This window comes from Lynx rufus, unplaced genomic scaffold (assembly GCF_022079265.1).
Source record: "Lynx rufus isolate CCGP_SWC_20201006 ecotype Redwood Valley unplaced genomic scaffold, mLynRuf1.p SCAF_11, whole genome shotgun sequence".
Lineage (NCBI taxonomy): Eukaryota > Metazoa > Chordata > Mammalia > Carnivora > Felidae > Lynx > Lynx rufus.
In genome coordinates this window covers 16,880,375-16,902,613 of record NW_025814825.1, presented here as the reverse complement: position 1 = coordinate 16,902,613, position 22,239 = coordinate 16,880,375, and the positions used below count along the sequence as shown (strand labels likewise).

General features: G+C 44.5%; 1 protein-coding gene across 3 annotated transcripts in view; it reads right to left on the bottom strand.

Annotated features, from left to right (window-relative positions):
* Nucleotides 1–1,836: 1,836 nt before the first annotated feature.
* SAMD8 (sterile alpha motif domain containing 8) overlaps nt 1,837–22,239 on the bottom strand; it is a 78,921-nt gene continuing 58,518 nt past the window's right edge. For all 3 annotated transcript variants that reach the window (XR_006960895.1, XR_006960896.1, XR_006960897.1), the window contains exon 8: nt 1,837–3,367. The gene's annotated coding sequence lies outside the window, so the exon portion shown is untranslated. The remainder of the gene's footprint in view (nt 3,368–22,239) is intronic.

The following is a 22,239-nucleotide window of genomic DNA, read 5'->3' as shown; positions in this document are numbered from 1 at the left end:
GGGCCGAAGACACACCCGGCCCCGGGGTGGGCTGCTTCTGTCCGTCGGCGGGGGCCGGAAAGGCAGAGGCTGCTGGACCTCGGGTCAGGCAGCGACGAGGGCAACCCCAGAGGAGAGGGGGCGGGGAACGGCGGAGGCAGCGCTGTAGGGACTGCGCGTGCGGCGAATGGGGCCGAGGCCCGGCGCGCGCTCCTCATGGATGGGGTGGGGCGTCAGGCGCGCACCCGCGCGGGACCCGGCGCCACTGGGCGCGGCTGCGCAGCACGGGGGTCACGTACGATTCTCCAACTTCCTTCCAGGGGTGTGTTTCCCATACCCTGCAGAGACCGTCTCCTTGCAGGGTGTCTGGAAGGAGTTAGCTAGCGTTACCCCGGCCTAACCTGAGCAAGTGCAGCGTGCGCTTCTGAAAGACTCTCTCCAGGCCCAGGAAGAACGAATGGGACACTGGGGCGCCACCTCGAACGCCACCCGCACTCACTGCCTTCGCCCACCTCCCATCGCAGAGGCCGCGGTGGGAGGGCCAGCCCAGAACTAAGTGGAGCCGGCCTCAGGGTGCCCCGCCCCTTTTCCTCGCTTCTAGCCCTTAGGGTTCCTCTTTTGTCGCCGCCTCCTGGCTTAGGGATAGGACTGCTTTGCACACGCACCGAACCGGAGCTGTCTTGATGAGTCAAGCCTGCTAGAAAATTTAGGAATCTTGCTGACAAGGCAGTAGAATGTTGCGCTCAAGTTCCTTGAGTGTGCTGGAAGAGTGAGGGAGCTAAGAGAACAAGAAAAAATGAGCCGTCTAATGAGATAGAAATAGGGTCAATTGAAGCCCCAGAATCCATCAGCAATCTCAGCATTTTATCCTTACTGTATCTGAGTTTCCTCATCACTAAAATGGCAAGTTTAAAGGAGACGAAGTGGTCTTTAGTAGCCATTCAGCCGCACACAATGAGGAAAGCCTCCCAACCCCCATCCCCTCTGGCTCTGAAAGCCACCTCTGCTCAACTCAAATGCTGCTGGAAGTTCCACCCTCCTCCTAAACCAGACGGTAACCAGATAGAGATTTCCACAAGGCAAACCCAGACTGAAGGTGCATCCTGATGGACTCCCTCCCATGTGTAAGCTCAGCCATAAAACTTGCCTGGTTATGGTTGGAACTACTCCTGTAACAGGTTAGAAGAAAGGAAGAGTCTTTGCTCAGGCACCAGAAACACTAATTAATGCCTTCATTCAAGCTCAGACAGGTTGCGCTGAAATCAGCCTGGTTCTACTGGGAACTTGTTTGCTTTGGCTGTGCTTGATGCTTTTGTGAAACTAATAGCAAAGACTGATACCTCATCCCAAATGCAGCCTGACACACCGCCTTCCTGAAAAACCTAGTCTGTGCTCAGCCACCTGCATTACCTGCAGTAGGGCTTATTCACAATGTGAACTATCTGTAGTATTTTTAACCCCCAGAGAATTTCACTGTGCCACAGAACACAGACCTTAGGCTTTAGTTTAACCTTCAGGAACCCAAGGAATGTACAGAATACCTAATGACCAGGAGAAGAGTCATGGCAATTTATTTCAAAGTTGTATTCAGTAAATATATTCCAGTGCTTTCATTCAAAGCCCTTTAGAAGCAGCAATAGTAGCAGCCACCACTATAAGCAACTACCTTGTGTCGCCCACAGGGGAAGCAAAGTACACTCAGCTGCACTTCCTGCTCTCGGGGCACTTATGGTCAAGTGTGTGTAGAGGTATCCAGAACTGTGAAGCGTCCAAGATTTTACTCCACTCGCAAGCTAGCAAGTTAGTCTACCATAGTTTTATAGGTTCATAAATGCTGGCAGAAGACATGAGACTCAGTCAGAGACAAAAGACTTTATTACTTGTGGCATGGCAAGCAACATAGGTTCATGTTTGAATTAGTTCCCCTTGCCCTCTCTGTCCCCAGGGGTGATACAGAACAGCCCATGTGGAAGCTGTGCACAGTGTTTGTGTCACAGCTGAGGACTTGAATTTAAGAAACCTGTTTTACAAAAAAAGAAAAAGAAAGAAAGAAAAAACAAACCTCCTGTTTCACAAGCCGCTGCTGCAAACCTGCCCAACCTCTTCACTCTGCCCCAGACAGAGACACTATCTCTATCTTCCAAGGCTGTTTGCTATGCAGACATCCTTGAAAAGATAGTTTGGGATAAAAGAAGTCATAAGACCTGGAGAAACTCCATGGAGAACTGTCCCACAAAAAAGGATAGGGAATTCAGGAATTGCAAGTACAGTGCTAAATGCAAGTACAGAGATTTGTGGGCATAGTCACACTGAAAAGACACTTGCCCTAAAGTCTGAAAGGAGAACTTATCAAAATTAAAAAGCCAATAGGTCAAGGGTGGAAAGCTAAATTCTAGAAAGAGACATGTGCAAAGCCATACAGGTACTTCAAGTGGCAAGAATCACTTGGAAACCACAAGTAATTAAGTAAACCTGGAAAAACCTACAGGAAAAGTTGAAGATGTTGGGTGGAGTCAAATGCTGAAGGTCCTGAAAGCAGCAAGTGAAGAAGAATCTAGGATGGCTGGGAGCAACATTTCTGACCTGAGCAACTGGGAGAACAAAGGTTCCACTCAGTGTTTTGAGGGTCCTACAGGAGGAGGGTCAGGTGTGAGGATGGAGGATGAGGAAGAGAGAGGAAAGATGATTCTGTTTCAGATAAGTATGAGGAACCAGGGGCCACATCTGAATAGAGTTATCCAGTAGGCAATTATGAAGCCTAGGAGAAAGGTATAGGTAGGAGATACTGGAATGAAAATTTTGGTTTTAATTAGGACTATCCTTGGGTGTGATTAAAGTCAATAAGTGATGGGATAGCAATAAAGATAGTAGAAGCCTTAGCAGTATTGGTATTCCAGGGGTGAACAGACTGGCCAGGAGGCTAAAAGAAAACCTAGGAGGGAATACTTCCTGGAAGCCAAAGGGCAAGAGCAGTGACTGGACGGTGCTCTGCAAGAGCAGTGACTGACTGACGGGGAGAGTGCTGGACGGTGTCACATCCTGAGGAGTGGTCAAGTGAGGCAAAGAGTATTAGCTTCTCTTAGCTACAAATTACCTCAAAACGTAATATTTTAAAACAACAAACATTTTATTACCTGAAAGTTTCTGTGGGTCAAAAATTGGCTTAGCCGGGTAGTTCTGGCCCAAGGCCTCCCACTGAGGCTGCAGTCAAGATACTTGCTAGGGCTGCAGTCATCTGAAGGGTTGACTGCTATAGGATCTGCTTCCAAGATGGCTGCCTCATATGGCTCTTGGCAAGAGGCCTCAGTTCTTCACTATGTGCATCTCTCCATAGGGTTGCTTGAGTGTCCTCATGACATGGCAGCTGGCTTCTCCCAGAGCAGGTGATCTAAGAGAGAGAGGCCAAAGCCACAATGTCTTAGATGATCCAGCCTCAAAAATCACACTGTTGGAGCACCTGGCCGGCTCAGTAGATAGAGCATGTGACTCTTGATCTCAGGGTTGTAAGTTCAAGCCCCACATTGGGCACAGAGCCTACTTAAAAAAAAAAAAAAAAAAATGGATTCCGAAATCATGCTGTCATTTCTGCCTTATTCTGTTTATTAGAAGTGAGTTATTAAGACCAGTCCATGCTCAAGGGGAAAGAAATTAGACTCCATGTTTTGAAATGAGTGTCAAAGAATTTGTGGATATATTTTAAATTACTACAATCAATGCTCTTGTCACATTATTTACATTTCTCCTACGTGGAAAATATATTAACTCCCTCTGAAGATCTCCCCCAAACCTCCAGCCTTTATAGCATTAGCAGAAATCTTCCAAAGTATATTTCCTTAAGTACAGCAACTCCAGTACAGTTCCTCTTGATCTGAAGACTTATGAACCAAAGAGACAAGCTGTCTACCCCCCAACACATACACACTTTCAGTACACATGGGGTAGGATAGGCACAGGATATCTAACTGCTAAAGACACCCGTGGTCAAAAAGGGAGAAATAGGACATATACAGGAGTCCATAGCAGTTCTGAAATCCAGCCAGGCAAATTTTGACTGTTTCTCTATTAGGACTCAGTCCTATTGTTGCCTGTGCCAGATGAGATCACATAGGGAGAGACAGCCCTAGATTCACATGTCTTCTTTTCCTGTCCCAAGCTCTGTCCCATTATGTGAAGGGTACACCCCAACTCACACTTCTACTCCATCCCCCTTCACATACACACACTCCTTGACCACTTCTGTGGGCTCAGGGGTATGTCACTGGCAGTTCAATCCATGCTCAAGAGAAAGGACTCTGGGGAAGAAATCCTTACAGTCCCCAGAAGCAGGCTGAGAACTGTTTCAATGGGGAAGACAGATCTTCGGTATCCAGAGTTTGGTCCAGCTATGGAGAAGGTGAGCATGGTAGGCATGTTTCCTTGGCCCTGCAGACTCCTCACCCCATAGAAATAGGTACAATCTGAGGAGGGTTTGAGGGGGGCTTTCTAAAGTATGAGGCCCAGGGTGGGAGGGCCCTTTTGCCCAGGTCTAAGGACAGCACTGGGGCTAAGGACTGGGAATCTTCATATGACTGAAACAGACATTTATTGTGATGAGAGAGAAGGAGAGCCAGGATGGTAAGCTGTGGTTATGGTTAGAATGTGGGACGTTGAGATGTAAGGTTTAGCAGTGGAGCATTCTGGGTGGTGAGGAACCAGGGAAGAAGGTGGAGTGGAAGTGAAGTTCACTGGAGTTGAGGTCAAAGATGACAGGTGAGGCTAGGTTTTTGAAACTAACCACCCCACACACACTCAACATGCAATGGTGAGATAGGCACAGGTTGTGGCAGGGATACTGAAGCCACCAGGATGTTGCTAGGATAAAAGGTAGAGAGGAAAACTGGGGAGTCAAGTGCCAAAGTCCTCAGGGAACACAGGGGAGTAGCCAGGAAGTTAGTCATAAAGGATAACGAGTAGAGGATGATAGAACTGATGGTGGAGGTGATTTTATAGGAGGGTGGAGGGGAAAAAAAAAAAATGACCACCCTTCCCATCCCCAGGTCCAGCCCTTGAGTATGGAAGGGTGTGGGGGAATGATCAGGCTTCTCTCTGGGAAGAAGGAACATCTGTGGGAAAAGGTCCTTTTTTTGCCAAGGTGAGGAGAATGAAAGAGCATTCACTGGTGCAACTGAAGACTTAGGGTAGTTTATTTATAATAGAACAAGGCTCTGGAGGGGATCAAGGGAGGGGGCAGCAGTGAGAGGACAAACCAGAAAGAAGGAAGCACAGACAGAACTGTGGTGAAAACTAAGGAGAGTGCAAGGAAATAGGGGGACTTAAAATATTTGGGGAAATTAGGACCCATGGCTTGAGGTGATGTCATTCCTAGGATTAACAGGGCTCAAAAGCCAAGCCAGTACCTATGAAAAATCCCTGAAATTGTGCATAAAGAACAGTGTGCCTGGTTTTGTGCACATAACTTTGGGCTATCATTCTCAGATACTCAGATATCATTTTCATCACTGATCTAGACTGCCTGTCAAAGCCCAGCAGTGACCAGGGGAAAGGAGAAGCATTCTACAGCTCTCCAGATCACAGGCAGGGGGGACTGTATTTCAATTTACTATTTAATATAAGATGTGATGATTAAAGAAGATAGTGGAGTTACAGCTTAATAGGTAGAACACAAAATAAGTGTAAGTTTCATGCAGTTCCTCCCCGTTGATTTTCTGGTGGAATGATTCTGGGTTGATGCAGAGACTGATATAAAAGGACTTTGCTACTTATCATGCAGTCAGCAACCTGGGGTCTTGCTCGGAGTTCCAATTAGAACACTGGTGAAACATTGTTTTTTTTTCCTTGAAAAACTCACACCTTCCTTATGGGAAAGCTTAGCCCAAAGCAACAGGGAAAATTAAGAGAGGCTCCTGACCAAGAAACTTCAGTGGCTCCCGTTTGCCCAGAGCATAAGGTCCCTGGTATAAGGAAGATGGATCATGATTCCACTCTGCCTTCCTTCACAGACATGCTTCCTACCTACCACCTGTGCTAATTCAGGTCATGGACTATTCCCAGATCACGGTGTTTTCATTCAGTCTCACTGCCTTTGCTGTATGCTGGTTATCCCACCGGGAAGGCTTCCCCATCCCCACTGTTTTGAATTAAGAATCCTTTTATTTTCTTTTAAGTTTATTTATTTATCTTGAGAGAGAGAGAGAGAGAGAGAGAGAGAGAGAGAGAGAGTCACAAGCAGGGGAGGGGCAGAGAGAGAGAGAGAGAGAAAAAGAGAGAGAGAGACTTCACACCATCAGCATGGAGCTGGATGCAGGGCTGGATCTCAGGAACCATGAGATCATGACCTGAGTCGAAATCAGTATCAGACGCTTAACCGACTGAGCCACCCAGTTGCCCCCTCTGAATCCTTTTACAGCCCTACTCCAATGTACTCCCACCACAGTGTTGGCTGACTTACCAACTATGCATTCATTTACTTTCTCTGAATTTCTAGGGCATGTGTGACCTTATGGCATTTATTACATAGTTTCTAGTATTTTATTATGAAAATTTCCAAACATACAGGAAAGTTGAAAGAATTGGATAATGGATGCCATATGCTACTATCTAGATTCTACAATTGCCATTTTGTTACATTTATTTTTATCCCATATCTATCCATCTATCCATTCATCAATCCATCTTACCTTTTTGATGCATTTCAGGGTTAGTTGCAGACATGAGTACACTTCACCTGTAAATACTTCAGCATGCATACCATTAACTAGAGTTCAATATTTATTTGTGCTTTTTAAAGTGAAATTTACTCACATATATCATGGAGTTTTTCTGTTTGTTTGTTTGTTTGCTTTGTTTGTTTGTTTTTAAATACTCTGACGCACCTGGGTGGCTCATTAGGTTAAGCATCTGGCTTCGGCTCAGGTCATGATCTCATGGTTTGTGAGTTCAAGCCCTGCATCAGGCTCTGTGCTGACAGCTCAGAGCCTGGAGCTTGCTTTGGATTATGTGTCTCCCTCTCGCTCTGCCCCTCCCCTGCTCTCTCTCTCTGTCTCTCTCTCTCTCAAAAATAAACAAACATTAAAAAAAATACTCTGCCTTCCTTATGACTCTTTTTTTTTAATTTTTCAATATTTATTTTTTTTATTTTTGTTTTCTAAATTTTTTTTTCAACGTTTTTTATTTATTTTTGGGACAGAGAGAGACAGAGCATGAACGGGGGAGGGGCAGAGAGAGAGGAAGACACAGAATCGGAAACAGGCTCCAGGCTCCGAGCCATCAGCCCAGAGCCTGACGCGGGGCTCGAACTCACGGACCGCGAGATCGTGACCTGGCTGAAGTCGGATGCTTAACCGACTGCGCCACCCAGGCGCCCCATGTTTATTTATTTTTGAGAGAGAGAGAGAGAGAGAGAGTAGGAGGGGGCAGAGAGAGAGGGAGACAGAATCTGAAGCAGGTTCCAGACTCTGAGCTGTCAGCACAGAGCCTGATGTGGGGCTCAAACTCACAAACCATGAGATCATGGCCTAAGCCGAAGTCAGAAGCTTAACCTAATGAGCCACCCAGGCACCCCTACCTTCCTTATGAAACTTTTTAATGGTGAGAATCATTTATTACTCCATTCTATCCCCACACACCCAATATCTAATAATGATGACACTAGTAATGATAAACATAATCAAAATAATCATGGCTAACACATACTGAGCACTTTGTTTGTGCCAGGCACTGTTCTAAACACTTCATATGTTTTTTTAAAATTCTTATAACAACCCCATGAAACAGGTAGTATAAAGATATCTGTTGTAGATAAAGAGAGGTTAGGTAACTGGCCCAGGTTGCATAGTTCTTCCAGTGGGTGGAGACAAAATTTAAACCCAGCTCTGAGTCCAGGGCATAGGTTCTTAACCACCATTCACATTGCTTCCCCATTGTCAAAGCCTTACCCATTGAGGGAGAATAATTTTATTTATGGAACATTCAAAGAGTCCACTGCTCTGGACCATCCTTGTCATGACACATTAACAGAGACAGTTGGCTTCAAAATTTCCCCCTGTTAAATTTGTAGTAGGGGCATGAATCCATAACCTAAGGGAGAGGAAAGCTGGCTTCTCCACAGACTTGTCACTGGGTCATTGCTGTGAGTCTCATGACTCACATCCCACGGCTGCCTGCATCTACTGTATGGCTGCCCTGTATTTCTGGGCCTAGTGTGGGAGGCAATGGAAGGAGGGTGAGGGAGAGTTCTGAGGCCTGGGAGAGTCACAAGGACAGCTTGGCTGGCAGCCGCCTGGACACTCAGTAGAGAGGGAAGCTGATGAGGAAGCCAGAGGCACAATAGGCCATTATTTCTGGCTGCAGGAGTTTGGTCGGTTTGCTACTGGGTGACCCAACATCCCTCCTACCAGTTTGAGTTCCCTTAGACCTTTGGTTGGAAGTAAAGCAATTATATTTCAAGTGATTCACGGGCTATGTCTGGAGATTGGGGGAAATACCAAAGCTCATTATGGCTGTAAGTAATCGGGCATTCACTTTGAAGACCTCCCTCTTGCTACAATCCCCACTACACACCACCTCCAGGTAATACAACGGAGTGCATGACTCCCCTCTTCAGAGCCCTCCATAAAGCCATGAATGCACCAGGTTAAACATAGGCTACAGCCCTCTGAAATATGGTCTAACCTAAGCTTCTAAGCAAGCATAGAGTTTTGTTAGCCACTATTTACACAGGGCATTAATAGAATTTATATATATAGAAAGAGCTCTGTGATCAAATAGATTCAGGAACTGTTGGATTAGTTAACCCATTCTTTAAGTGGAACTTCTGAGAGCCTTGAATTGATGTGCATGATGAGTCTCTGCAAGGAGAATGCAATATGTTCCCAGTTTTTTCAAGAAGGATCTCAAGAGACTAGTGTTCCATAGAAAGTGTGCTATCTCTGGGGCGCCTGGGTGGCTCAGGTGCTTAAGCATCTGACTTTGGCTCAATCTCATGGTTCATGAGTTCAAGCCCTGCATGGGGCTCTTTGCTGTCAGTGCAGGGCCTGCTTCATATCCTCTGTTCCCTTCTCTCCCTGCTCCCTCCCATTCATGCTCTCTCTCTTTCTCTTTCTCTGTCAAAAATAAACTTTGAAAAAAAAAAGAAAAGAAAATGTGTTATTTCAAATATCATTCTCAACATAGCTATCCCTGAAATGTAACCAGTTCTTCTAAGCCTATCATGGCAGCCATGAAAATGCACTGTTCAGATCTGCTGCTATGCAGAGCACAGCCAACTCACTGGTCCAGTTGCTGCCCTTCTAGATCCAGTGAAGTCACACAAGGTATTTCTAGCCTGGAACCAAGCATAATGATGAACAGGGGTCCTCGTGCAGGTCCATTGCCGCACAATGTGGGACTCCTCTCACAAATGGCTTTGGCTTAAGGATGTCCCTTTGGCCTGGCCGAAGCTTTCTTAGAACTGCGTTGCCATCTGAAACTCTTCCTACTCAATCTTCCTTCCTGTGCTGAAATCTGAAGCTTCTACATTTTCTCCTTTGTCACAGGTATATCCCTCAGCAAATCTCTTGCACATTGTTTTAAAGTTTATTTATTTATTTTGAGAGCAAGAGCAAGCAGGGGAGGGGCAGAGAGAGAGGGAGAGAGAGAGAATCCCAAGCAGGCTCTGTGCCAACACAGAGCCTGACATGGGGCTTGATCCCACCAACCATGAGATCATGACCTGAGCCAAAACCAAGAGTCAGACGCGTAACCAAATGAGCCACCCATGCACCCCTCTTGCATGTTTAATTCTTTTTTTTTTTTTTTTTTAATAGTTAAATGTTTCTTTTTTTTTTTTTTTTCAACGTTTATTTATTTTTGGGACAGAGAGAGACAGAGCATGAACGGGGGAGGGGCAGAGAGAGAGGGAGACACAGAATCGGAAACAGGCTCCAGGCTCTGAGCCATCAGCCCAGAGCCCGACGCGGGGCTCGAACTCACGGAGCGCGAGATCGTGACCTGGCTGAAGTCGGACGCTTAACCGACTGCGCCACCCAGGCGCCCCTCTTGCATGTTTAATTCTACCTCAGCATCTCCTGCTCAGAAGATGTAAACTAGCACTCCTATCTCAAATGTTTTCTAAAGCCTTTCCAGATTTAGCTCCTCCTTGCAACTACACGTCACTTTTATGGCATTTGCCTTTGTGGTCTGCACTGAGAGGCCTCCTGATACAGTAGAGCAGCACATGGAAGACACTCTTGGAGACAGTGACCCAGGTCTGAATCCCAACTCTGCACTTACCAGCAGTAAAACCTTAAGGAAATTCCTCAGCAAGCAGTAAGTGGGGGTGACACCACTCTTTTGCAAGGCTTCCAAGGATTAAATGAAATGTTCTATTTAAAGCACCAAACATAGGGGCGCCTGGGTGGCTCAGTTGGTTAAGCATCTGACTTCAGCTCAGGTTATGATCTTGTGGTTCACGATTTTGAACCCCACATCAGGCTCTGTGCTCACAGCTCGGAGCCTGGAGCCTGCTTCAGATTCTGTGTGTGTCTCTCTCTCTGCCCCTCCCCTGCTCCTTCTCTCTCTCTCTCTCTCTCTCTCCCCCTCTATCTCAAAAATAAAAAAATAAATAAATAGCCTTTATCTCTTCAAAAAAAAAAAAAAAGCACCAGACATAAAGCAGGTACTCAAAAAATAGAATAATGGTCATTTATAGTCATTTGTATTTTTTCTCCTTTCCACTATCAGATTATAAAGACTTGAGGGTGGATAGTTTGATTTTCATCTAACTCTCCTGAAGGGCCTGAGATACAGGTGTTATTCATAGTGGGTCAACAAATAGCTGTTAAATTAAGTGGGGGAAAAATGCAGAAGGAAAGGGGCATCTCAGAGAAGAGGGGCAGAAGAGCCAATCAGGAGTGTTAGCCAATGACATAAGAAATATAAATATTCAAAATATATAATACATGTATAAAATAGAAAATATTTATGTTATATATGTGCATACATATATACATGTTATATGTATATTTATATTTAAATATATAAGAGAACCATGGTTTCAGAAATAACTGCTGAGAAGAGGGCCAGGAGACCAAAGGTGTGCTCCCTGGTCCCTTTGCAGAGGTTTGTACTCTAAGGCCTGTAAGCACAACCTGGAAGGGCGATTTTACCAGTGAAATCCTTATTTCCTAAGCTCAATGCAACTAAGAAAAAAGTGGCAGGAAACCAAAGGAAGGAAATTGCAAAGATGGATGGGAAACAATGTGTCAATGAAGGGACACAATTAGAATATACAGAACCAGGAGTTTCCATCCAAGTTCAGAGTACTGCTTTTTTGTTCAATTCAGGGTATCCAGTCACCATGATTTTAGCCTGGCTTGGAGGGGGAAACCACAGCAGTGGTGGCCCCCAGAATAACCTGTCCTGGGCCTTTGTAGGAGGAAGCTACTGGAATTCATAGATCTTCTGCCTGTATGCCCAGCTGTGGCTCCACCTCTGGGGAAGCTCAGGAAAGGACATCGTCTGTTTTGGGAGCCATTGCTCTCTGATGGGAGGAAGGAATTCACACTCACCTCAGCTTTTCCCAAAGCCTCATTAATTCCTTGAAACCCCAGCTCCAGGACATTTTTAGTAGAGTACAAATATCATACTGGAAGAAATGCTTAAGGCCCTGTTTGTGGAGCACAGCCCAGCATTAATGGCCTGTTTGCCCTCCCAATCAACAGGTGTTCATGTGTAGCAAGATTCCCTCCCCAGGTAACACCCTTCTGTTCTAACAGAATGACCTTCCATGACAGCCTACCTTCTCTTCATTTAAATCCCTTATGCCACAGAAAAGCTCTATGGATACATGTATATATGTGTATACAAGAAGTGTTTGAAAGAGGAGGAGGGGAAAGTTGGGAGGGATTGCCTCTTAAGAGTCAAGGCTACTGCTACATCTCCCCTACAAGTAGAAAGCTACCAAGCTCATGAAGTTCAAATCTAGAAGCCAAAGTGTACCCGGGACATCTCCTTCATCTCCTCCAAAACAGTATCAGTTTTCTCTGTGTTTCCAGCAGTTTTATGAGATGAGCTACAATGACACAACATTTGAATGAATCACTCTGCTCAGTCTGCAATGCCAAGACTACAAATATAGTTAATTCAGATGAACTAGGTCCCTCTGACAAGCGTTGGTTTGACTGAATCATAGAGCGTATTAAAAGAAATTCAGTTTTATTGCCTTCAGGAATCTAGTGGAACTAGCTAATAAATTGCTCTTCAGTATAGATCTTAAGGGAAATTTGCGTTAATGAACAGATGAGAATATTTTCTAATTATGTCCATCAATTGTTCATATGGAAAGCGTTACCTGAAATGCTCGCTCTTGTTTATATCACAGTATTTTAGTTGAATAACCTCCTTGATAAATAGTATAAAATAAACCATCCAATTTTCTATTCCTTCGAAAGAATTAATGCTGCAATGGCTCTATAAGCATGAAATCAAGCTACTGTATGTATCAGTCAGCTTTTATTCTTCCTGCCCTGGGGACACCCTAGTCTTTCAAATTTTGTGACACACATTCCTTCCTCTCACACTTCCTTCTATAAATGTTTGTTAAGCAACTAGTGTGTGTCAGATACTAATTAAAATCAGCAATCTCACAGACTAGAAAGGGAGACAAACATGAACAAGTATTGTAAGGTGTTATAGCCGCAAGGATTGCTACATGAACAGAGGACCAGGGATTATGAAGTAGTCAGTTCACCTTGAGAGTATCAGGGAGACCTTAGATTTAAATGGATTCTTGGAAATGGAGGACATGTTCATGTGACCAGCTAGGAGGGAAAGGGGAGCCCCAAAAGAAAGATGCCTAGGCATGATAGAGCATGGCATGTTTGACAAACTGTAAATAATATGGCAGGAAAGGGACAACAGATGGGATGTTAGCAGAGGAAACAGAAGAAAGAGGGGTTACTTAACAAGGGCAGGCTGGAGAGGTCACTGGGGGCCAGATCAAGGGGAGCATGCACTGGCTCTCCTCAGTACTGGGCCAACATCACATCTGGAGTATCTTATTTAGGACAATGGTGACACACTGGAGGGCAATAATGAAGTGAGAGGGTGAATCTGGTCTCTATACTCCATCTTGGCTACAGGCAAAAGTCTAAATTTGTGATTTCTTAACAGAAAAATTTTGTAAGTATATGTGTTTGCCCATTTAATTCGAGGCAAAGCCAAGTAAGAATGTGTCCTACAATGAGATTGCATTTAAGATATACAGCCTCAGAGCCAAGACCAGCCTTGTGAAAACAGACTTCAGGACAATATGGAACTGGATATTGGCCAAGAAGACTGGAAAAACACACTCTGACCTCTTAAAGAAAGCCAGGCCTTTCAAAATACAGAACAGTGGGAAGGGGGTTTAGAAATAAAATGTTAGAGGGGCGCCTGGGTGGCTCAGTCGGTTAAGCGACCGACTTCGGCTCAGGTCATGATATCGCAGTTTGTGAGTTTGAGCCCCATGTTGGGCTCTGTGCTGACAGCTCAGAGCCTGGAGCCTGCTTCAGATTCTGTGTCTCCCCCTCTCTCTACCCCTCCCCTGCTCACGCTCTGTGTCTCTCTGTCTCTCAATAATAAACATTAAAAAAAATTTTTTTAAGGAAATGTTAGGTATATCAGTTATCTGTTGCAAACTAACAAATATACCAAAACTTCATGGTTTAAAACAATTTATGTCTGTGATTCTGCATATTGACTGGACAATTCTTCTCTTGGTCTCCATTGGGCTTCCTCATGCAGCTGTCTCAGCTGGTGGGTCAGCTAAAGGCTAGGCTCAGCTGGGATAGCTTGGTCAGCTGGGCCTCGCTCTCCTTACAAGATCTTTCATCCCAGGCTCCTTTATGGCATGGCTGTTTCAGGCCAGCGTCCCAAGAGGGTGAAAGTGGTAGCCTCATGAGTCATGTATCAGCACTTCCATCACATTTTATTAGTCACAAAGACAGCTCCTGTAAGGGGTGGGGAAATAGACTTTGTCTCTTGATTGAGGGAGTGGTAAAGTCATATTACGAAAGAGTAGGCGTCTACCACAGAGGATTTGATTCCTACTGCAGAAACACCTGTATGATGTGGGGGAGTATAGAAGGGCTGAAAAGCAAAGAAATCCTTCCCCCAGTTCGTTGACCATGGCAGGGACAGAACGCTGGAAAAGCTGAGTGGCAGAGTAGCCAAACTTCAGCCAAAGTCTTCACTGAGTACAATTTCCAGAGCCACCCGGTAGCAAAGCCTAGTTAGGGCAAACATAAAAGTTAGCAAGAGAGCCCTGTATCCAAAGAGGGCATGCTGCTCTCCCTCACACTGGACTCTCAGATTTTAGGGAGGTTTGGTTCAAGTATGGTAATTTGCCAAGTGATACTTTTACTCCAATAATACCTTTTGTTTTTATATCTGGGACTATTTCCTCCCTGTCTTCTTTCAAGCACCTTGTAAAGTGAGAACAGGACTTGTCTTCTTCTTCTAGAGATAAGGAAACTAGGACCAGGAGGGACCATCCTCCAATCCCTCAGAAGGTTGACACGAGAGCCAGGCTTCTCAAAATCCCCTCTCGGGTCTCTGTCTTATGCCAGGGCATGGATTGTTCTTGTCCCTGATGCCTACCGAGGCGTCCGTCCTCAATTCCTTCCTGCAGGGGTAGCTAAGTCCTTCCCTGGTGGTGTAATATCTTCAGTTTTTAATTCACTAGCATCTAAGGCTCTGTATAAATAATTAGGACCCAAGTCCTCCATTGCCAGTTTGCGGGCAGAAGAACTACCCAGGCAAGGGCAGCTTACTGGGGCTTTTGGAAAGTGATGTGCAAAACCAGCCCACATTTATGCAAAGAAAACAAAAACTCTAATTCAAAACGATATAATGCACTTCTTTTTAAAAAATTAAAAAAAAAATTTTTATTTATTTTTGAGTGAGAGAGAGAATGTGAGCAGGGGAGGGGCAGAGAGAGAGGGAGACACAGAATCCAAAGCAGACTCCAGGCTCTGAGTTGTCAGCACAGAGCCCAACACAGGGCTCGAACCCATGAACTGTGAGATCATGACCTGAGCTGAAGTCGGACACTCAATTGACTGAGCCACCCAGGCACCCCAAGAAGTATGCACTTCTATGTTTATTGTAGCATTATTTACAATAGCCAAGATATGGAGGCAACTCAAGTGTCCATTGATAGGGGAATAAATAAACACACACACAACTGAATATCAATCGGCCATAAAAAAAAAGATGAGATCTTACCATTTGTGACAGCATGGTTGGTTCTAAAGGGTATTATGCTAAGTGAAATAAGATAGACAAAGACAGGCAAATACCATATGGCTTCACTTACACGTGAAATCTAAACAAGACAAAGGAATAAACAAGAATCAGAAGCAGACCCATAAATACAGAAAACAAATTGATGGTGGCGAGAAGAGGGTGGGTGGGAGGATGGGAAAAATGGGTGAAGGGGAGTGGGAGGTACAGGCTTCCAGTTAGGAGATGAATGGTACACAGATGAAAGGTACAGCATAGGGAATATAGCCAATGGTATTATAATAGCGATGTATGGTGACAGATGGTAGCTACACTGGTGGGGAGTATAGCATAACACATAGAGTTGTGGAATCACTATGTTGTACACCTGACACGTATGAGTCATTATGTAACATTATGTGTCAACTATATTTCAATAAAACAAACAAACAAACAAACAAAACAAATAACAGTCCTCCTCAGCCCGCAGGCTAAATACAACTAATTAAAGAGCTGCAGTGGGGTGCCTGGGTGGCTCAGTCGGTTAAGCGGTCGACTTCGGCTCAGGTCATGATCTCGTGGTTTGTGAGTTCGAGCCCCGCGTCGGGCTCTGTGCTGACAGCTCAGAGCCTGGAGCCTGTTTCGGATTCTGTGTCTCCCTCTCTCTCTGACCCTCCCCCGTTCATGCTCTGTCTCTCTCTGTCTCAAAAATAAATAAACATTTAAAAAAAATTTTTTAGGGGCGCCTGGGTGGCTCAGTCGGTTGAGCATCCGACTTCCGCTCAGGTCACGATCTTGCGGTCCGGGAGTTCGAGCCCCGCGTCAGGCTCTGGGCTGATGGCCCAGAGCCTGGAGCCTGCTTCCGATTCTGTGTCTCCCTCTCTCTCTGCCCCTCCCCCATTCATGCTCTGTCTCTCTCTGTCTCAAAAATAAATAAATGTTAAAAAAAAAATAATAAAAAAAAATTTTTTTTAAAGAGCTGCGGTAAGGTAATGATCAAAGGGTGGATATCACTTTTTAGTTTCAAAGTACTTTCACACTATGAACTCAGCAGATCCTTATAATGTGATGATGATGATGATGATGATGATATCTTACACTTACGATGTTCCAGGTACTATTTTACATCCTTGCATGTATTAATTCATTAACCCTCATAGTAACTCTATGAACTTAAGTACTATTAGCAACTCAAAACTGAGAGACAAAAAGTCTCCATAACTTTACAAAGTTACAGAGCTAGTATGTAAAGGAGCCAAGATTTAAGTCTAGGCCCCTGGCTTCAGAGTTCATGCCCTTAAACTGCCATACTATACTGCCTTCCAAATACTATCATCCCATCATATCAAATAAGGAAACTGAGGCAGTGATTTGGTGACCTGACCAAACTTAGGCACAGTGCCATTACATCACATGTAGGACACAGAAGCCAGGCTCTCCCCCTGTAAGCCAAGCCCTCTTACAGGTAATAGTTGAGGTTATCAGCCATTTCTATTTCGAGTGGTTTTCCTAATAGGAAGGATTATAAGGGTTGGGAGGTGGAGTCCAGAGTGGGAGGCCAAATTTGAATACCACACCAATTTTGAATCTATTCCTAAACATGCTACCCAAGGCTAGGGAAATGAAAACATAATGCATTTTAGACATGCTATTTTCCTTAAGAAGACAATGGCTACCTTTAAGTTCAGAAGCAGAGGAAGGATGAAATTGTGAAAATGGGAGCTGCTCAGTGAACTGACCCTAGAAGCTAGTCCCTAGGAAAAGGAGCTTGACAAAGGGAAGGAGGGTCAAGGAAGGTCATGCTCTCAGTGCCAATGTATGAAGGCACCAGGCAGTGTGCAGGGAGAGAGAATACAAAATTACATTGCTCTCAGATGATATTTATCCCCACTCAACTACTACCCAAGAAAGGACAAACTTCCTCTAGCCTGCGCCTAGATTAGAAGCCCAATCTGTTGCTTTCCTTTTGGAGCCCTCCATGAGAATGCAGCTACCAATTCCCATGATGAATCAAATCGGTGAATATATTCCTTTCACCTCTGCCAAGCCCTGGTCCATCCCAAGGCTTAACCAAGAGTCCCCTTGTGTCCTACAACTCAGATACCTGACCTACTCAGGACCCCCGGCTCAGAGTGGTAGGATTGAAGGCCACTCTTTCCACTCCTGGCAGGAGCCTAACCTCTCCACTCTATACAGGTGGGGTTCTACTCTATAGCTCTGGCCAATGAGAACTACTTCAAGGCTAGGTCTCTCTCATCTCAGGGCCAACGCCATTATCGTTATTTCAAATATTTTTCCCCTAAGCGTCCTCAGTGGTTGCTTAGAATTCAGAATGCTGTCAGTTGCTTTGTGAGTTGGTGTGTGTGTTATCTGCTACTGAATATCATGACAGAATGGGGTCAGCAGATTCTCTAGTTCTGGCCACCAGAGAAACAAGAATTTAAGCTGGAATGAGGGAAGGATAAAATGGTCCCTATTCACAGATGGACTACAACTATGTGCAAAATCCTAAGAAATCTAGAAAAGAACTTCTAGAATATAGTACATGAGTTTGGCAATATCACAGGGGAAAAGGTAAACATCCAAAAGTCAGCTGTATTTCTGTATACTAGAAATGTATAATTGGAAACCAAAATTAAAAGAGGAAATGAATGGGGCACCTGGGTGGCTCAGTCAGTTGAGTGTCTGACTTCGGCTCAGGTCATGATCTTCTGGTTCATGGGTTCAAACCTCTCGTCAGGCTCTGTAGTGGACAGCTCAGAGCCTGGAGCCTGCTTCAGATTCTGTGTCACCCTCTTTCTCTGTCCCTCCCCTGCTGGCACTCTGTCTCTCTCTCTCTCAAAAATAAACATTAAAAATTAAAAAAAAAAAAAAAAAGATGGAATGAGTGAATAAAAAAGCTAAGTGTAGCTTAGAGTAGCTATTTGTATAGAGCTTCAGTGGACAGAGTACTTTTAAAACCACCAAAGAGGACAGAGGAGGGAACTAGGGAGCTTGGCAAACACCTGCATTCTCACTGCACCCCATTCTGAAATGCCCTTAGGGGAGGGCGCCTCAGACAGTTGGCTGAAAGGCTCTTCAAGGGATTCTTATCACCTCCAGAAAGAGAAACAGTTTGACCGGGAACATCAGCATTCAACACGGTTGGCACTTGCATCTAACCTAGGAACCTGTTAGAAATGGCCGGTGGGGGGAGGGGAGAGGGAGGGGAGGAAGACAGGTGATCTTGAGGCACATGCTTTGTTCCAAACAGCAACTTCCTACCTCATTCTGTGCCTAAGACCAAGGCATCCAGGTTGCTGGAGGTTTATAGCACCCTCTGCTGGTGACCACTTGCAAAGCCCGACCTCTGAACCAAAACAAAGCTCTCAAAATTAATTTGCTGGCCTGTGAATTTTTTACTCAACTGAAGGAATGTTAAGAAAAATCCTCTTTCCTATTACATACACTGATGCCTCCTCATTTTATCACAGAATTTCCGAGATCATGGCGTATTCTCCTCTGGTTCTGCTGCCGCTTTCATTTCCTTGTGCATCCTTCCTTTTTCCAGGCTCCTAATAAAGGACCCAGAAGCACTTGGTGAAATTTTCAGAGACAATGGTCTCCAAGGCCAGGCAAGGCCTGGAGGCCTCCAAGGCCACACAGGAGGTGGGTGGATGAGGCCTCCTCTGCCTTACCCTCAGGTCTGTGTCACTCTAGCTATAATGGAGATGTGAGTCACTCCCCTACACAAACACAAAGTCTCTCAATGGCTTCCAGAAACTTGAAGCAAAATCTAGTCTTCACCAGGAACTCTGAGGCCTGCATGATTGGGAGGCTGGCTACTTTTTTATAAGTTCACTTCCAATCATTCTTTCCCTTGTTCACTTTTTAAAAGAAAAAAAAATTGTTTATTTTTGAGACACACACACACACACACACACACACACACACACACACACACAGAGTGTGAGGGGGGGAGGGGCAGACAGAGAGGGAAAAAGAGAATCTGAAGCAGGTTCCAGGCTCTGAGCTGTCAGCACAGAACCTGATTCAGGGCTTGAACTCACAAACCATGAGATCACAACCTGAGCTGAAGTTGGGCACTCAACCAACTGATCCACCCAGGTGCCCCTCTCTTGCTTACTCTTAAGCTGATTTGGCCTCTTATTTGTACAACATGCCAAGCCTATTCTAGAGGTCAGTGTACTCACTATTCCCTCAACCTCTAGATATCCATGTGGTTCCTCCCTCATTTCATTCAGACCTCTGCTCAAATGTCACCTCTGCAGTCAGACAGAAAGTGCTCCCTAGCACTCACTATCCTTTTATCTGTTTTCTACTGTGTGTGTGTGTGTGTGTGTGGCCACTTTTGACTACCAAAAGGGTCAATTCCCACCAACCAAAGATCGCTGGGGCCATGCATGAGTCAAAGTTTTTAAAATTAAACTTCATGTAGCAAGAGAAACTAAACACTATTGAAAGGAATGGGCAAGCTCAGTAGGAGGGTGTTAGGAGGGGCTTGTACAGGATTTGGGCTTGTGTTTGGTGATATTACAGAGGGTTCATGAAAACAAGGAGGTGGGATGCTATTCTGAATTGAGTGTTTTCAGAAACCTGGGGCAATTCAGGATCTTAGTTGTACGTATTAATCGGGATAGGGGTGTATGGTTACTTTTATGTTGCATGGTGTCTGTCCTAGCCTGATTACAAGTGAAGATGGTCTATCAGTCATGCATGTTGATGTTGATATTCTATAACATTGTTCATGTTCAGTAAGGAAACACCACTGTCAGTTACTAGTTGACAACTGTTAGGGATGCCTTTTTCTTTCTCATATATTAGTTAATTGTCTATAAAGTAAGCTTCCTGAGGGCAAGGAAGTTGTTTTATTTACCACTGAAGCACCGGTGCTTAAATAGTAACTGGCATATAGTATATGCTCAATAAATGCTTGATAAATATTCTTTCAAAATATCTTCCATTACTCAAGTCCTATACATCTACAATGGAGCCCTATATCTGGGACAGGGTAAATTCAGATCCTTAGAATGTCTCATAGGTAGAGGCAGAGTCAGCAGTAGTTGCTGCTGGGCAAACAGGTATTAATGTTTACCCTTTATTAATTTTTTTTAATTTTTAAATTTTTTTAAAGCTTATTTTGAGAGAGAGAGAGCACAAGCAGGAGAGCGGCAGAGACAAGGAGAGACAATCCCAAGCAGGCTCTGCACCATCAAGGCAGAACCCGATGCGGGGCTCAATCTCACTAACCACGAGCTCATGACCTGAGCTGAGGTCAAGAGTCAGATGCTCAACTATGTAACACAGGCACCCTGTTTACCCTTTATAGAACTTTAAAATGGAAAGCAACTGAGTCTTCCAGACTCTCCCTTAGACCAGGGAGCACTTAGCTTCCTTCAGGTGCTTAGGAAGACAATTATCCAAAACCCCCACTACTCTGCATTGGCAAGACATGGCCAAGTTAAAGACTATGCTATAAATAAAATGGGAGAAACACACCTCAGTCTGTTAAATCATCTTCGTTTCCCTGTTTTATATATTTTAAATGGAGCGGAGTTTTTTTTTTTAAATGTCTATTTTGAGAGAGAGAGAGAGGGAGAGAGAGAGAGAATCACAAGCAGGCTCTGCACTGACAGCGCAAAGCTCAATGCAGGGCTCCATCTCCTGACCCTGAGATCATGACCTGAGCCGAAATCAAGTCGGAAGCCTAACCAAGGGAGCCATCCAGGTGTCCCTCCCCATTCAATATTTTATAGTCATATGGATTTTTAACAAAATATATGACATAGTCTGCAATGCAGTTAGTCCTCCATAAAGATTTGTATTCCAGGGGCGCCTGGGTGGCGCAGTCGGTTAAGCGTCCGACTTCAGCCAGGTCACGATCTCGTGGTCCGTGAGTTCGAGCCCCGCGTCAGGCTCTGGGCTGATGGCTCGGAGCCTGGAGCCTGTTTCTGATTCTGTGTCTCCCTCTCTCTCTGCCCCTCCCCCGTTCATGCTCTGTCTCTCTCTGTCCCAAAAATAAATAAACGTTGAAAAAAAAAATTAAAAAAAAAAAAAAAAAGATTTGTATTCCAATAAAGCTGTCACCTTCCCTTACTATATTACTATTTAAAAATACTTCTGGGGTGCCTGGGTGGCTCAGTTGGTTAAGCATCCAACTTCGACTCAGTCATGAGGTCATGGTTCATGAGTTGAGCCCCACATTGGGCTCTGTGCCGATAGCACAGATTCTGTGTCTCCTTCTCTCTCTGCCCCTCCCCCGCTCACTCTGTCTCTCAAAAATAAACATTTAAAAATTTTTATTTAAAAAAATAATTCTGCAGGGGTGCCTGGGTGGCTCAGTTGGTTGGGTGACCGACTTTGGCTCGGGTCATTCATGATCTCGCGGTTTGTGAGTTCGAGCCCCGCATCGGGCTCTGTGCTGACAGCTCAGAGCCTGGATCCTACTTTGGATTCTGTGTCTACCCCTCCCCTGCTCACACTCTGTGTCTCTCTGTCTCTCAATAATAAATAAACGTTAAAAATAATTTAAAAAATACTTCTGCACTTACTTAAGTGAAAGGGAATTAAGATATCATTTTTAAACCTATCAGATTGCCAAAAATGATAAAGTTCAGTAATACATTATTTTGGCAATGGTATGGATTAACTGGCAAACTCATACACTGCTAGTGGAAGAAAAAACTGTACAACTTCTATTAAGGTCAATCATGTGACAATATCTAACAAAATTTAAAATGCACAAACCCTTTGACCAAATACCATCAGTTTTAGCAATTTATTCTACAGATGAACTTGCACACATGCAAAGTAATATATTATTTACTATAGCACTGTTTGAATAGTAAATAATCTAAATGTCCATCTTTCAGGGAATGAGTAATAAATGACATCTATACTCAATGGAGTATCATGTTGCCATTAACAAGAATGAAACAGGGCAGCCTGGGTGGCTCAGTTGGTCAAGCTTCTGACTCTTGATTTCAACTCAGGTCATGATCTCATGGTTGTGGAATTGAG